This window comes from Amblyraja radiata, chromosome 13 (assembly GCF_010909765.2).
Source record: "Amblyraja radiata isolate CabotCenter1 chromosome 13, sAmbRad1.1.pri, whole genome shotgun sequence".
NCBI lineage: Eukaryota > Metazoa > Chordata > Chondrichthyes > Rajiformes > Rajidae > Amblyraja > Amblyraja radiata.
In genome coordinates, this window is record NC_045968.1 from 52,531,816 (window position 1) to 52,547,767 (window position 15,952).

The 15,952-nt window shown below is 41.9% G+C and overlaps 1 long non-coding RNA gene across 1 annotated transcript; it reads left to right on the forward strand.

The window, feature by feature from the left end:
- The first annotated feature begins 1,695 nt into the window (after nucleotides 1–1,695).
- Nucleotides 1,696–7,002, forward strand: LOC116980034. Its single transcript, XR_004413831.1, has 4 exons — nucleotides 1,696–1,879; nucleotides 1,997–2,020; nucleotides 3,430–3,436; nucleotides 6,992–7,002. It is a non-coding gene; the product is annotated as an uncharacterized LOC116980034 (long non-coding RNA).
- Nucleotides 7,003–15,952: the final 8,950 nt, after the last annotated feature.

Here is a 15,952-nt window from a genome sequence, read left to right on the forward strand (position 1 = left end):
GTCCCCCCCCCCCCCCCCCCCCCCCCCCCATCAGTCTGAAGAAGGGTTTCGGCCCGAAACTTTGTCTCTTTCCTTCGCTCCATAGATGCTGCTGCAACCGCTGAGTTTCTCCAGCATTTTTGGGTACCTTCCAAGTCTGTCCAACCTCTCCCTGTAGCTAATATCCTCTAATCCAGGCATTGTTCTGGTAAATCTCATCTGAATTACAGATGGTGATGAGTGAAAGAGTATAGAAGTGAGATTGACCGATTGACCAAATGGTGCTAGCACAACAACCTGGCTCTCAATATCAGTAAAACCAATTAAGTGATTGTGGACTTCGGAAAAGGAAAAATGAGGACCCAAAATCAATGTTCCCTCTAAGCTGTGCGCGTGTGCGCGCGCACACCAGTTTTGAAACCAGCACACAAGAATATTTATGTACGCACAAAGGATTTTGAAATTCGGGAAAAAAAATCTCTAGTGGATTTATAGCGGTTAAAATATATCCGCTATAAATATTAGAGGAGAAATTTTATTGCAGAGACTTTTTTTTTCTGAAACTTCAAAATCCGCGGCCCGATCCGGGACAGCTGCAGCTCGCTCTGGCATCGGGGAAATCCGGTCCGCAGGTGGCGCATCTGGTCTGCGGGCACCGCATCCGTCCCCATGCTTCACCTGGGGGAGAGCCAGGGCCCCCCTTGCCAAAGATGGTGGTGCTGCTGGCAGGAACCCAGCGGTAAAGGTTGGGACTCGACCTTGGAGAGGAGGGAGGGGAAGGTGGGGAGGGAGGGCTTGGGGGAAAGGGAGAGGGGTGGAGAGGGAAAGAGGAGGGAGATGGAAGGGAGAGGGAGAGGGAGGGGGAGAGTGGGGGGAGAGAGCAGGGCCGGATTTACGTATAAGCTAGACAAGCTTAAACTTAGGGCCTCAAGATCTAGGGGGACCTATGCTCGCTACACCAAGGTGTGTTAAACCTTTGAGATAGTGGCGTTGTTAAAAAACGGTTTGTCCGCAGCAGAGGCCTCACCTTTGTCCCTTCCACCGGCCGATAATTAGTAAAGTTTTGAATTGGTCTACCAACCTGCTTTGTGAGTTGTCTGTTTATTAAATAGTGAACCTGTTTGTTTAGTTATGTTAGCCTTTTTCAAGCAGATTTGATTCAGATGTTATTCAGGTTTTGCAATATAACGTCAATAAGGAACATTAAGGAACAAATATTTCTCTACTATTATACAGATTTTTTTTTCTTCACTCAAGTGCACTGCATTTTGTGAGAATGCCCCTTCATGTTTCCTTTCTAAGTGCCTTTCCTTAATGACAACATACAGTAGGATCTAAAAGTGTCACACTGTCACTGTCGTGTAGTCATGGTCCTCTAGTCGTGTGGGTGGGGGATTGGGGGGGAGGGGGCCTCACAAGTGAAATAGCATAGGGCCTCTCTTCATCTAAATCCAGCCCTGGGAGAGGGGTAGGGGAGGGGAGAGGGGTAGGGGAGGGGAGAGGGAGGAGAAGAGAGAGGGGGAGAGGTGGACGAGAGAGGGAGAGGAGAGGTGGAGGAGAGAGGGGAAGGAGGGAGGGGGAGGACTTGTTACAGTTAAAATAAAGAACTGTTTCATTTGAAAAACGAAAGCATTCAAGAGTCTGTCATAGACACTACAATGTTACCTAAAATGTAGTAATCAATAATTGTACAGTATATAATTGATACATTTGTAAAAATCTCATAATTATATTGACTTTATTGTACAGTTTACAAAGATCCATTTCAAATTCTGTAGCTGGCTTATTGAGTTTTTATAGAAAGAAATGTTGATTCACCATGTCAAATTCAAAGGATGCAAAGGGTGTGAAGCGCAAAAGAACTGCAAGCTGGTTTAAAGTTGAATGGCTTAACAAAATAGTAAAAACTGCTACACCAAAAGCTCATGAGGTCATATATTTGCACAAGAATTCATTGCGCACACACATTTGTAACAGCATAAAAAATTGCACAATGCAAGATTACTGCGCACATGAGTTACTAAAAATTAGAGGGAACATTGTGGAGAGAGTCAAAAACTTCAAATTCCTGGGCGGCATATTTCCGAACATCTTTTCTGGACCCAGCACTCTGAAGCAATTGTAAATAAAGCACATCAACGTCTCTACTTCCTGAGAAGCTTGAGGAGATTCGGTAGGGTAAAGAGGATTCTCTTGAACTTCGACAGGTGTACAGTACAGAGCTTATTGACTGGTTGCATCATGGCCTGATTTGGCAATTTGAACGTCCAGGAGCGGAAAAGACTGCAAAAAGTTGTGAACACTGCCCATCACCGGCTCTAACCTCCCCACCATCAAAGGGATTTATCAGAGTCTCTGCCTCAAAAAGGCAGCCAACATCATCAGAGACCCACATCACCCTGGTCACACATTCATTTCACCGCTGCCATCAGGAAGAAGGTACAGGAGCCTGAAAACTGCAATGTCCAGGTTCAGGAACAGCTTCTTCTCTACACCCATCAGGCTGCTAAACACTACAACCTCAAATAAACTCTGAACTATAATTAACTATTATTGTTATTATTATCATCATTGCACTATTGTTTGTTTTTTCAGTATGTGTGTATGTGTATATATGTGTGTATGTGTATATATGTATGTGTGTGTATATATGTATGTATGTGTGTATATATATATATATGTATGTATATATACTGTATGTGTGTGTACTTGTGAGTATGTGTACATATAGACACTGAACTTTTTTTTCCCTCTCTCTCGTTTATCATATAGTTTACAGTGTAAGAATTTCATTGTTCTATCTGGGACATATGACAATAAAACACTCTTTACAACTCTCTTGACCTCATGAAGTCCAACACCTCCCACTTGCCTCCACCATTGTACAAAACACACATGTGCAATCCCTCATGATTTACTCGTCCTCTTTCTTCACTGAACTGGCTCCTTGGAATTCAATGCACTTAGTGGGAATAATCAATGATCAAAGGTTGACCAGAGCTCCCACATCTTTGATTTCTCATCACCATTTTCATTCTCGTGGAGTTTAAATGCTCGTTGTTTCTAAAGGGGCTGTCCCACTGCAGTGACCTAATTGGCGAGTTTAGAAGAGTTTAGGAAAGTTTGAAAAAATGTCATGTTGAAGACCTCCTTCGACTTCCTTCGACTATGTTGAAGACTAGCCTCGACTAGCTTCAGGAAAATTGGACACCGAATAGTGGAGAGTGAAGACAACCTCCTTCGATCTGCATCGACCTCCCTTCGACTATGTTGACGACTATTTTCGACTACCTTCGATTACCTTTGACTACCCTCGATTACCTACGAATAACATGTCGACCTACATTGACTAAACTACGAGTAAAAAAAAGTATACATTTTTTCCATGGCGACCTTTTTTTACTCGCGAGCATTTATCAACGTTGAAAAATACGCTGCGACCTAGCTGAGGCCTCGAGTACGCGGGGACTACTCTCGAGCATGAAGGAGAGTTACAAAGACCTCCTAGGACTTCGTGTCGATCATGCTGCGAGTATGAGTCCAGGGCAAACTTGCCAGAACTCTCGGATTAGGTCGCAGCCGTGGGACAGCATCTTTTGTTGCAGTTTAGAAGTTTGAGGGGGGAACTTATAGAAACTTACAAAATTCTTAAGGGGTTTGACAGGCTAGATGCAGGAAGATTGTTCCCGATGTTGGGGAAGTCTAGGACAAGGGGTCACAGTTTAAGGATAAGGGGGAAATCTTTTAGGACCGAGATGAGGAAAACATTTTTCACACAGAGAGTGGTGAATCTGTGCAATTCTCTGCCACAGAAAGTAGTTGAGGCCAGTTCATTGGCTATATTTAAGAGGGAGTTAGATGTGGCCCTTGTGGCTAAAGGGATCAGGGAGTATGGAGAGAAGGCAGGTACAGGATACTGAGTTGGATGATCAGCCATGATCATATTGAATGGCAGTGCAGGCTCGAAGGGCCGAATGGCCTACTCCTGCACCTATTTTCTATATTTCTATGTTTACATTGCTTCAATAGATGGGGCATTGGGCAACCAAAGCTTTGACACAATTTAGTCCATTGGTTCATAATTAAAAACGTGCTTTTAGTTAAATAACACATGGTCTGATGGAAAAAACTATCCCGGCTTACTATAATTTATCCCTTCACCCTATTGGATGCACTAAAATAAAGGACCAAATGAATACAATTAATGATTATTCAAAAATAATTGGCATAAGTGGGCATAATAACTTACTCTCTTAACTCTCCAAAGATGTTTTGATTATCACCTGTGAAATAACATTGCTACAACATTATTTAAAACACACTATTAGAAATATTCATCAGTCAACAATAACAATTTTGGAACTAACTAATTCTTACCATTGTAGTCTTGATTTGAACGCTGAACCATGGCAAATAATAGAAGGCACAAGGGCCACATTCTGTATCTTTTTTCAAAATACTTCAACTCCATTGAAATGTTCTTTTGAGTTAAGGAATAGGAAGCAGTTTCATTTCCAGATTCAGCTACCTGTTCTGCTTGAGGTGATGTTTCTCTCTGTGATCATTATTTATACTCCTTGAAGAGAGGCGGGGTTTAAAGTTACTGTATCTGCAATTGTGCTGTCACTGTCTTTTTTGGAGCTTATTTTATGGGATTAATTTCCTTGTGTGAGTAATCAATTACACGAATTTGTCCCTACTGCTGATCTTATTTCCTTATTTGGTGGAATTAAGGATTTCACGAGCTAACTGTGCTTTTACACCATTCCCATTATTTTATCCTCTACGTATGTGTGAGTGAATGGGCTGGATATATAAACAATTTCTCTTTGAAAATTATTTATTTTGTGTGAGTGTTCAAGGTATTCAATTTATGACAGAGACAGGACCAGCTCCATGAACATGTCCAGACAAGAGACTGCTGGAGGCAGGAGAAATATAGAGAAATATGATCCATTTTCTCCAGAGATGCTGCCTGACCCACTGAGTTACTCCAGCACTTTGTGGGGTTTTTTATCTGCAGTTTTTTTTGTAATCTATTGAGAGTGACCGATCAATACAACCTTTCCACTACCTGTGTGGCACAGATCTGATATATGATAGAATGCAATGTATTTAACTGGATGGATATAACCAACAAGACAAGAGAAGTTCAAAACAGAGCAGTCCATTTGATTGCATCTTCCCCACACTACCCTTTTTGCTTATACAAAAAAAGTTAAAAGGAACTTTAATCTGATTTTATCTAGGCAGAGGCTGCCTGATCTATTTTACTTTAAACATTAGTTATCTCAACTCTCTAAGTTTTAAGATTGTTTTGAATCGGGGCATATCTAGCAGTCAGAGGAAGGTCATAATTGGGCAAGGCAGATTAACACTGTCATTAGGCAGGAACCAAGGAGGGTAAATTGGGAGCAGTTGTTATTTGGTAAGTCCACAGATAATATGTAGGAGCCATTTAAAAGCCAGCTGATCAAAGTGCAGGATCAGAATGTTCCAGGAAGGTGGAGGGATAAGGATGGCAAGTTTGTGAACCATGGATGACCAAGGAGACTGTAAACGTGTAGGAAGGAACTGTAGATGCTGGTTTAAACCGAAAATAGACATAAAAACTGGAATAACTGCAGATCAGAGAAAGCAAAGGAATGGGTGACGTTACGGGTCAAGACCCTTCTTCAGACTGACAGTCAGGGGAAAGGGAAATGAGAGATATCGATGGTGATGTAGATATGTAGAACAAATGAATGAAAGATATGCAAAAAAGTAACGAAACTTGGTCAGTTAAAGAAAGTGGCATCAGACAGGTCTTGTGAGAAATATAAAGTAGGAAAGAGCTCAAGCAGGTGATTAGAAGTTCCAAAAGGGGCCATGAGGTATCAAGGCTTTTTATCCATATGTTTAAAAGAAGAGGGTGATCCCAGGAAAAGGCAAGGATGAAGGAGGGAACCAATGCTTGGAGTCGGAGGATGAAGGTGAGCCACTAAATGTGCATCTGTATTTACTGAGGAGAAGGTCAAGATCAGTGTGGAGAATACAAATATGCTGGTGCTGTTTGTGATCAAGAAAGAGGTATTGCTGATGCTCTTGAAGAACATTAAGTAGGATGTCCTCAAGGCCTGATGGAATCGATTTCAGGTTATTTAGAGAGGCAGGAGAGGAGGTTGCAGGGGCCCTGCTGAGGATCTTTGACTTCTCTAGCCACGGGTGAGGTCCCAGATGACTGGAGAGCAGCCAAAGTTGTTCCATTATTTAAGAAGGGGAGAGAATCCAGGGAACTATAGGTCAGTGAGCCACACATCAGTAATTGCGAAACTATTAGAGAGAATTTTTACAGATAGAATATACTCCCATTTCAAAGAGAATGACCTAATCAGCAGGTTATGTCTTAATAACGATTGAGGTTTTGAGGAGATAACAATAGAAATTGATAAAGGTAAAGCGGTGAATGTTGTGTACATGGACTTTGGTTGGGCCTTTGAATAGGTCTCTCATTATAGGCTGATCTAGAAGATGAAGAAGCATGAGACATTCCTGCCAACTACCCCTTCCCTCTCCGCACCCTGCTCCTGGGTCTGAGCTGCACACATTCTGACACATGCAGGATCAGGCATTTACACTAAATGGACATTTCTGTAAACGCTGGGTGTGATTTTCCTGAGAAATGCTGAGATTTTTCTGTGTAAGTGTCAAAATGTTCAGAACATAAATGAATAAAGAAGTTCAGGATAACATAACTTGGACTAATCAGGTCAGAAGCATTTGGCCCTTTGAACATTCCACATTCTTCAACATCATGATTCACCTTAATGCCATTTTCCTGCTCTATCCCATATCCATTGATTCCTAAACATCTAGAAATCTATTGAAGATAGACACAAAATGCTGGAGTAACTCAGCGGCACAGGCAGCATCTCTGGATAGAAGTAGTGGGTGACTGAAGAAGAGTCTCGACCTGAAACATCACCCATTGGGTCTGAAGAAGCGAAACGTCACCCATTCCTTCTATTCGGAGAAGCTGCCTGTCCCTCTGAGTTACTCCACCATTTTGTGTCTATCTTCAGTGTAAACCAGCATCTGCAGTTCCTTCTTAGAAATCTATTGATCTCTGCTTTGAAATATCTCAGTGATTGAGCCTCCAGGGTAGAACGTTATGCAAGTTCACCATTCACCTCATGAGTAAATTTCCATTCTAAATGGCCTAGCACTTATTCTGAGACTGTGACTCCTAATTTCTGACTCATCAACAAGAGGATAACTATCCTCTCTCGTCTCCTACCTACCCCCATGAGCATTTTGTATGTTTCGGTGAGATCTTTCCTCAGCTGTAGAAATGCTAAAAGATATAGGCCTAGCTATTCAGTTTCACCCCATATAACATTTATTGTCCATTCAAAATTGCATCCACAATTTGTGGCTTTACAGGCTATTCCAGGATCTGAGCAGACGGCGGCAATATCATCCATGTATGGGGAGGTTTACATCTGGGTGCCCCATTGCCAGGCAATGTCACTCTAATGCTCTCATCCTTCCTGTTGGATTCAACAAAGACTTCGCACAAACAAGACAGGGGAGAGTGGGCAAATATGCCTGACTCTAGACCAAATGGGGAAGCTATCTGTTTCCCACTCATTCATTTGTACGGCACTACAGGAATCTGTGTAGAGCAGTTGGACCCAGTTCCTGATTCCCTCCCCAAATCCCACTTTGGAGAATGCGTCTATCATTGTGTGATATACTGTCAAAAGGCTTCTCTTTGTCAAAGCTGACCAGGCAGGTATCCACCCTTCTGACCTGCATGTAGGCATTATATCTCTGAGAAGCTAGAGAATGCCGGTTAAACCTGCCAGGTACAGCACAGATTTGACCCGGGTGGATCACTTGTCCCAGCGCCGGCTTGACCCAGATGACAATAGCTTTGGATTTTAGAGTTTCTGCATTTGGCTTTGAGATTGGTCAGCAATTCCTGATCCGATTCTTCTCCCCATTCAGCTTGTAGGTGAAGCTTACATGCTGCCAGCCAGAAGCATAGCATTGTGCACTTCCAGCAGCTCCGGGCCCACCCAGTGCCACAGAGCTGAGTACAACATGCCAGTAACCATGGCATCCGATAGTGTTATTCAAGTCAAAGGAATAGGTGGGTCAGTCATTTCCTACAGGGTCAGTGATTGGTCCTGACTCTCCCACTTCGTGTCTTCCAAGATCTCCATGATAGAGAAGAGGATGTTCAGGAAAACTGTGGGTGTAATGGCCACATGGGTGCACAGCGCTAGAGTTGCTACCTGACAATGCCAGAAACCTGAGTTAGATTCTGAGTTAGTTATGTGTATGGAGTTTGTACATTCTCCCCGTGACCATGTGGGGTTGCTCCCACACACCAAACATGTACAGGTTTGTAGATTAATTAGCTTAAGTAAAGATTGTAAATTGTCGTAGGATAATGCTAAGTGTATGGGGATCACTGGTTGGCGCAGACTCGGCGGGCCGAAGGGTCTATTTCCATGCTGTATCTCTAAACTAAAACTAAACTATCTGATATACAGTTTGGCTTCGAAGGACCTGCAAATCCTCAATATATCCATCGGCAAGGAATTAATGAGCTGTCCTTTGTGAACATTTTGGATGAAGAAGCGTGAGCATGTCTCATTCTGCTCCACGAAAGGGACTCTGAATTGGAAGACGACGTGGAAGGATTTTGAGGTAAAGAGCTTGGCTCCACAGCTCTGTCAAGTTCCCCTGCCCCACCTTTGACATGAGCTGAAGGGAACATTGAGTTCATCAGTTGCCTCACAACCTGAATGAAAGCAAGTCACTCTCAATTGTAGGAGGCTGCCTAAGGCAGATGAAGAACAGAAATAAACTGATAGTTAAGTTCAGAGTCGTAACAAATGTTTAAACATTATGGATAAATTGAAGGAGGAGCAGGTGGAGAAGACAGAGTGTTTGATGATCGTCATATCAAGACCACGACTCTTGATCCAAGCTATTTATACAGCCGCATGATTGATCTCTGGAATGAGCCATCATTTTCTAGTACTATCAGTAATTACAAAATAGGTCTGCGTTTTAGATTTACACTATCGAAATAAAGACAAGTATAGGTATTTCAGATAATGTAGACCAGTTGTTACTACATGAGTCCACACTTTAAAGGGCCAACCCCACTTAGGCGACTATTTAGGCGAGTGCAGTAGACTGCACTCACCTCATGATCGCTACATGGTCGCCACATGTTCGCTGGTGGTCTCTGGTGAGTCTCCTTCATGGTCGCGAGGAGTTCCCGCATTCTGGGAACAAATCGCGGCCTCAGTATGGTCGGCGCAAATTTTTCAACATGTTGAAAACATTTCTACAACCATAAATTGGTTGCCATGGAGAAAATTGATACTTTTGTAGTTGTAGATGCAGTGGTAGTGGGGTCGCCATGTAATTGTAGGTAGTCGAGGTAGCCGTTGGTAGTTTTAGTTATTCTCCTTTGCTGACCGGGCATTTTCATTGGCTCATTGGGGAAAAAAAACGTAAGCACGAGTTTTCAGAAGCAAGGAAAACTGATAGGTAATGTTAAATGTCCGCCAAACTTCACAGCTGTTTATGTCTGGCTTATTAAAAGTTGTCTGGCTTATTAAAAGTGTCTCCACTCTTTCTCCCCCTTCTTCCCCCCAATCTCCCCCCTTCTCCCCTCCCCCCACCTCCCCGTTCTTTTAAAGGACTTACCGTACACTGTGCTGGCCATCTTAACCTGTTCATCGTGGTGTGTGGCTGTATCACCTTGGCTTTGCACCGTGTGAATTTCAGACAGCGCTCCCCCACTTTCCCTGGCCCCTGCATTTGCGATGTGTTTGTGTGTGTTCCACTCTTGACACTCGCCGTTCCATTTCCCAGTTTTTCAGCGAGTGCCACGAACTTGACACTCGCCGGCAGACCACTGAAAAATCGCCAAAGTGGGACAGGCCCTTAACAGTAAGCAAATGACTCATATTTTAAAAGTGATTGCATTACTCTTGTATTTAACCTGCACAAGTAAAGATAGTTAACAAGTCACTTTAATTTCATGTTTCATGTATTTTGTGCTTTTATGACTGTTGGCAGATCTATTTTCCTCCTGGGATAAATAAAGTTCTATCATATCGTATCGTGAAATGATGTTCAATACATTTATAAACAAATGCAGATTACAACACGTGGGATCCGTGATAAGTGTTTAACTCAAGAGGCAACAATAGCACACTCATTTGTTTTCTGTGCAAAACTTCAGAAATTTTGGAAGGAAATTTTTGAAAGCTTTTCAAAAATATTTAATTTAAGACTGGAACCAAATACAGAATTGATTATTTTAGGAGCAATGGAAGCCTGTTCTGAACTAACTATATTTCAAAGATGTTTCCTAAACTATGGTTTGATAACGGCAAAAAAACTGGCAAAATGTGGATCCAAATATGTCGGAAATATTACATCTCGAGGAAATGAGACTCGTTCTAGCAGGAAAACACGAACAATTCTTAAGAATATGGTGACCTTTCATTGAGTTGTTACAAATGTGATATGGTGCAACACAACCCTGGAAAGTAATTGTTTTAGAACTAGGTGATGGGTGTGAATCGTTATGAATTAGGCACATTCCCTTTCTTTTTTGTTTAGCTCTATCTTCTTTGGACTCTCTACTAATTTATTTTATTTTCTCAAGGCCCTCTTCTCTTTAGGGCCAATGTTTATATTTATTTATTTATTAAAAAAACTTTTTTAATTTTATTTTTTTCTCGCTTTCAAGCACGCAGTTTACTTAACCATCATCATTCATTTAACGCCAACTATTGCGCACTCCACCACTATCCTTATTCTTTTCATTCTCTTTTCTCTTTTTCTATTATTGGTTAAAGTTTTTTTTAAATAAGTTGTACACGAAATGTATTATGTTGCATATCATGATTGAGATGTATGTACATTGCTTCTAATAACATTAAAAATAAATAAATAAATAAATAGATAAATAAATAAAAACAACATGTGGAATCACCAGTGCATTTTGACTGTGTGCCACAATAGGATTCCTAATCCCATGTATTTGCCACACACCCAGTTATAAACCCCCACCTCTGTCCCTTCTCTTCAATCACTCATATTAATATTGGCAAGTGCTCGGTTCCAAGAGGCTCCGGTTGTGGAATTCATGTGGAGCGAGACAGAAAACGTGGAATTCTAGACCAGTTAGCCTGACATTGGTGGTGGGGAAGATGCTGGGGTCAATTATTAAAGAAGTAATAATGGTGCATTTGGATAGCAGTAAAAGGATTGGTCCAAGTCAGCATGGATTTATGAAGGGGAAATCCTGCTTGACTAATCTTCTGGAATTTTTTGAGGATGTGACAAGTAAAATGGATGAAGGAGAGCGGATGTGCTGTATCTGGACTTTCAGAAAGCCTTTGATAAGGTTCAACACAGGAGATTAGTGGGCAACAATAGAGCACATGGTATTGGGGGTAGGGTATTGACATGGATAGAGAATTGGTTGGCAGACGGGAAACAAAGAGTAGAAATAAATGGGTCCCTGTCAAAATGGCAGGCACTGGCGAGTGGAGTGCTGCAAGGTTCAGTACTTGGGCTGCAACTATTTACAATATATATTCATGATTTACATGTTGGGATTAAAAGCATAACTCGCAAATTTGCATATGACACAAAGCAAGGTGGCAGTGTGAAATGCGAAGAGGATCCTACGAGGTTGCAGGGTGACTTCATAATGAGAGGATTTGAGTATAGGAGTAAAGAAATTCTTCTGCAGTTGTACAGGGCCCTGGTGAGACCACATTTGGAGTATTGTGTGCAGTTTTGGTCTCCTAATTGGAGGAAGGACATCCTTGCTATTGAGGTTCATGAGGTTAATCCCCGGGACTGTCATTTAAGGTAAGATTGGAAAGATTGGAAAGACTGGGCTTGTATTCACTGGAATTTAGAAGATTGAGAGGGGATTTTATAGAAACATATAAAATTATAAAAGGACTGGTCAAGCTAGATGCAGGAAAAATGTTCCCAATGTTGGGGAGTCCAGATTCAGGGCCACAGTCTAAGAATAAAGGGGAGGCCATTTAAAATTGAGATGAGAAAAAAGTTTTCACCCAGAGAGTTGTGAATTTATGGAATTCTCTGCCACAGAAGGCAGTGGAGGCCAATTCACTGGATTTAAAAGTTAGATAGAGCTCTAGGGGCTAGTGGATTCAAGGGATATGGCAAGAAGGCAGGCACAGATTACTGATTGTGGATGATCAGCCATGATCACAATGAATGGCAGTGCAGGCTCAAAGGCCAAATGGCTTCTTCCTGCACCTATTTTCTATGTTTCTATGCCTATGATGTTTTCCAGTCCCATTGGCTGCAATACTGATGTACTTTTTTTTAATGGCTTAATCATTTAATTGTTCATAGCTGCTCTGCTCTTTGCAATTTTGAAAACTTATTTCAAATTAGTCTGCAACCTACTCCCTTCTGATGATTAAAAATCCACAATTTTTAAGTTCTTATCATTTTCAGCATTTGAGAGAAAAAATGAAATTGTAAAATACTGTAAATTTGCCATACCGATCAAGGGAAAGGAACATCAGTCAAGTAGGATGGTTCTAAAATTGTACTGACAAAAGCTCAAGATATGCATGTCCCTTTGAGAGTGAAGGGCAACGCTGGCAAGCTTAAGGAAGCTTGGCCGACGAGATACATTGAGGCATTGGTCAAGAATAAGAGGGATGCATGGGACAGGTATAGGCAGCTGGGATCAAGTGTATCCCTGGAGGAGTTCCAGGAATGAAGGAGCAAAGTAAAAAAGGAGATCGGAAGGGCAAAAAGGGGTCAGGAGATAGCTCTGGCGGGTAGCATTAAGGACAATCACAAGAGATTTTATAAATACATAAGAGGTAAAAGGGTAACTAGAGAGAGAGTGGGACCTCTCAGGAATCAAAGCAGTCAAGTCTGTGTGGAGCCACAGGAGATGGGCAAAGACCTTAATGAGTATTTCTCCTCTGTATTTACCGAGGAGAAAGACAGTAGGATGGAGGAACTTGAGGCAGTCAATGGAAGTGTCTTGAGAGCAGTCAGTGTTATGGTCGAAGATTTGCTGAAGCTGCTATCGTGTATGAAGATAGACAAATCTCCAGGGCCTGATTGGATATATCCGAGGACATTGTGGGAAACTAAAGAGGAAATTTCTGGAGCCCAGGTGAAATATACGAGTCGTCTTTAAATACAGGAGAGGTGCCGGAAGACTGGAGGGTAGCAAATGTTGTGCCTCATTCAAAAACAGTTGCAGGGAAAATAATGGGAACTATAGGCCAGTGAGCTTAACAACTGGAGTTGGAAAGTTACTAGAGTGTATTCTGAGAGATAGGAAATACAGGCATATAGATAGTCAAGGGCTGATTATGGATAGTCAGCATGGCTTTGTACGTGGGAGCTTACGGCTTACAAATCTGATCGAGTTTTTTGAAGACGAGACCAAAAAGGTCGATGAGGGCAGAACTGTAGATGTTGTATATATGGACTTCAACAAAGCATTTGACAAGGCTACGCATGGTAGGCTCCTCTGGAAGGTGAGATCACATGGGGTCCAAGGAGAGATAGCTGAATAAATAGAAAATTGGCTTAATTGAAGGAATCAGAGGGTGATGGTGGAAGGTTGCATCTTGGACTGGAGGCCTGTGACTAGTGGTGTGCCTCAGGGTTCGGTGCTGGGCCCGTTACTTTTTAAAATCTATATCAATGATTTAGATGAGAACAAACACGACAAGATTAGCAAATTTGCAAATGATACAAAAGTGGGTGGTTTTGCAGATAGTGAAGATGGTTGTGAAAAATTGCAGGATAATGATCGATTGGCCAGGTGGGATGAGGAATGGTTGATGGAATTTAATACAGAGAAATGTGAGGTGTTGCAGTTTGGTAAGTCTAACATAGGCAGTACCTACACAGTGAATGGTAGGGCTCTGGGTAGTGTGGCAGAGCAGAGGGATCTAGGAGTGCAGGTGGAGTCGTAGTTAGATAGGCTGATAAAAAAGGTGTTTGGCACATTGGTCTCCTTCAGTCAGAGTATTGAGTATAGAAGTTGAGAGGTCATGTTGCAGTTGTACAAGATCTTGGTGAGGCTGCATTTAGAGGATTGTCTTCAGTTCTGGGCACCATGTTGTAGAAAATATGTTGTCAAGCTGGAAAGGATACAGATAACATTCACAAGTATGTTGCCAGGGCGAGAGAGTCTTAGCTATAGGGAGAGGTTGAGTAGGCTGGGACTATTCCTTGGAGTGCAGGAGGATAAGGGGTAATCTTATTGAGGAGCATAACATCATGAGAGGAATAGATTGAGTAGATGCACAGAGTCACTTTCCCAGAGTAGTTGAATCGAGGACCAGAGGTCATAGGTTTAAGGTGAAGGGGCAAAGGTTTATTAGGAATCTGTGGGGTAAAATTTTCACACAAATGGTGGTGGGTGTACGGAACAAGCTGCCAGAAGAGGTAGTTGAGGAAGGAACTATCCCCACACTTAAAAAAACAGTTAGACATGTACATGGATAGGACATGTTGGCCGGTTTGGGCAAGTTGGGACACGGGGCCCGTTTCCACACTGTATCACTGTATCACTCTATAACTCTATAACTTCAGATAGTTTCCTGGATGAGACAAATTATATTTTTAGTTTCAGGTTATTGTTTGTCATCATAGATGCAAATTTTTAAATCATGTTAGTAGATCCAAAGTCAAGATAGGAGATCCAAGTCTGATGAACAAAAGGGGACATGGGTGGGGTAGAATGCTGGAATTATTAAATGCCAAAGGCAAATCTCAAGGAATGTTTATATAAAAGGAACTGGTATCTACAAAATCAGTACCAGTATCACCTGACAAAGTGGTGTAAATAATTCTGACAGTTGTTGAACTTGTTTTTCAGTACTGAAAGATTTAAGGAATTTAAGCTGAAATAACATTTTGGCTCTTGCATTTCCTCAGAGGACAGAGAATTGAGTGAATCGAAATTGCAACTAAATTATTGCTCAGTGTCACATTTGTGGACCGAGTGCAGAAGAAGAGGTAAAAAAGGGGCATGTGTACATGTCCTATTTTGGAAACATCCACTGGCATTGGTGATAAATGACGGGCATTGAAGTTGGAATTATTACTGTAATTGCTGAAAGGCTTGGATAGAGTGGACGTGAGAGGATGTTTCTACAAGTGGGAGTCTAGGACTAGAGGTCATAACCTCCAAATTAAAGGAGGTTCCTTTAGGAAGAAGATTAGAAGGCATTTCTTTAGTCAGAGGGTGGTGAATCTGTGGAATTCTTTGCCACAGAAGGCTGTAGAGGCCAAGTCAGTGGATATTTTTAAAGCAGAGATAGATATATTCTTGATTAGTACAGGTGTCAGGAGTTATGGGGAGAATGCAGGAGAATGCTGTGGTATAATTAGAGCCCAAAGAAGATAGTTGGTTGTATTTACAGAAAAGTATCAAATCAATTAATAGGAATCTCAGGTGTAACCTTTTCACACAAAGGGAGGTGGGTGTATGGATGAAGCTGCCAGAGGAGGTAGTTGAGGCTGGGACTATCCCAATGTTTAAGAAACAGTTAGACAGGTACATGGATTAGACGGGTTTGGATGGGTATGGACCAAGCATGGGCAGGTGGGACTAGTATAGCTAGGATGTGTTGGCCGGTGTGGGCAAGTTGGGCCGAAGGGCCTGTTTCCATGCCATACCATTCAATGACTCTATGATAATCCAGGAGTAGTAATTTGTCCTTGTTTGCTAATGGTTCCTGGCTGTCAGCCACATTGTCCTTTCCAACATATGAAAATAATCAGGAGGGGGTAGAATATATAACCCGTTTTCTTACACCTCTTGACACGTGCAATCAAATTTTCTACCAATAATTTCTGCCAGAATTAGTTTCTAAAATCTTTTTGATTGCCATTACTATTTTTTCACCAGGGTGAGCACATGCTG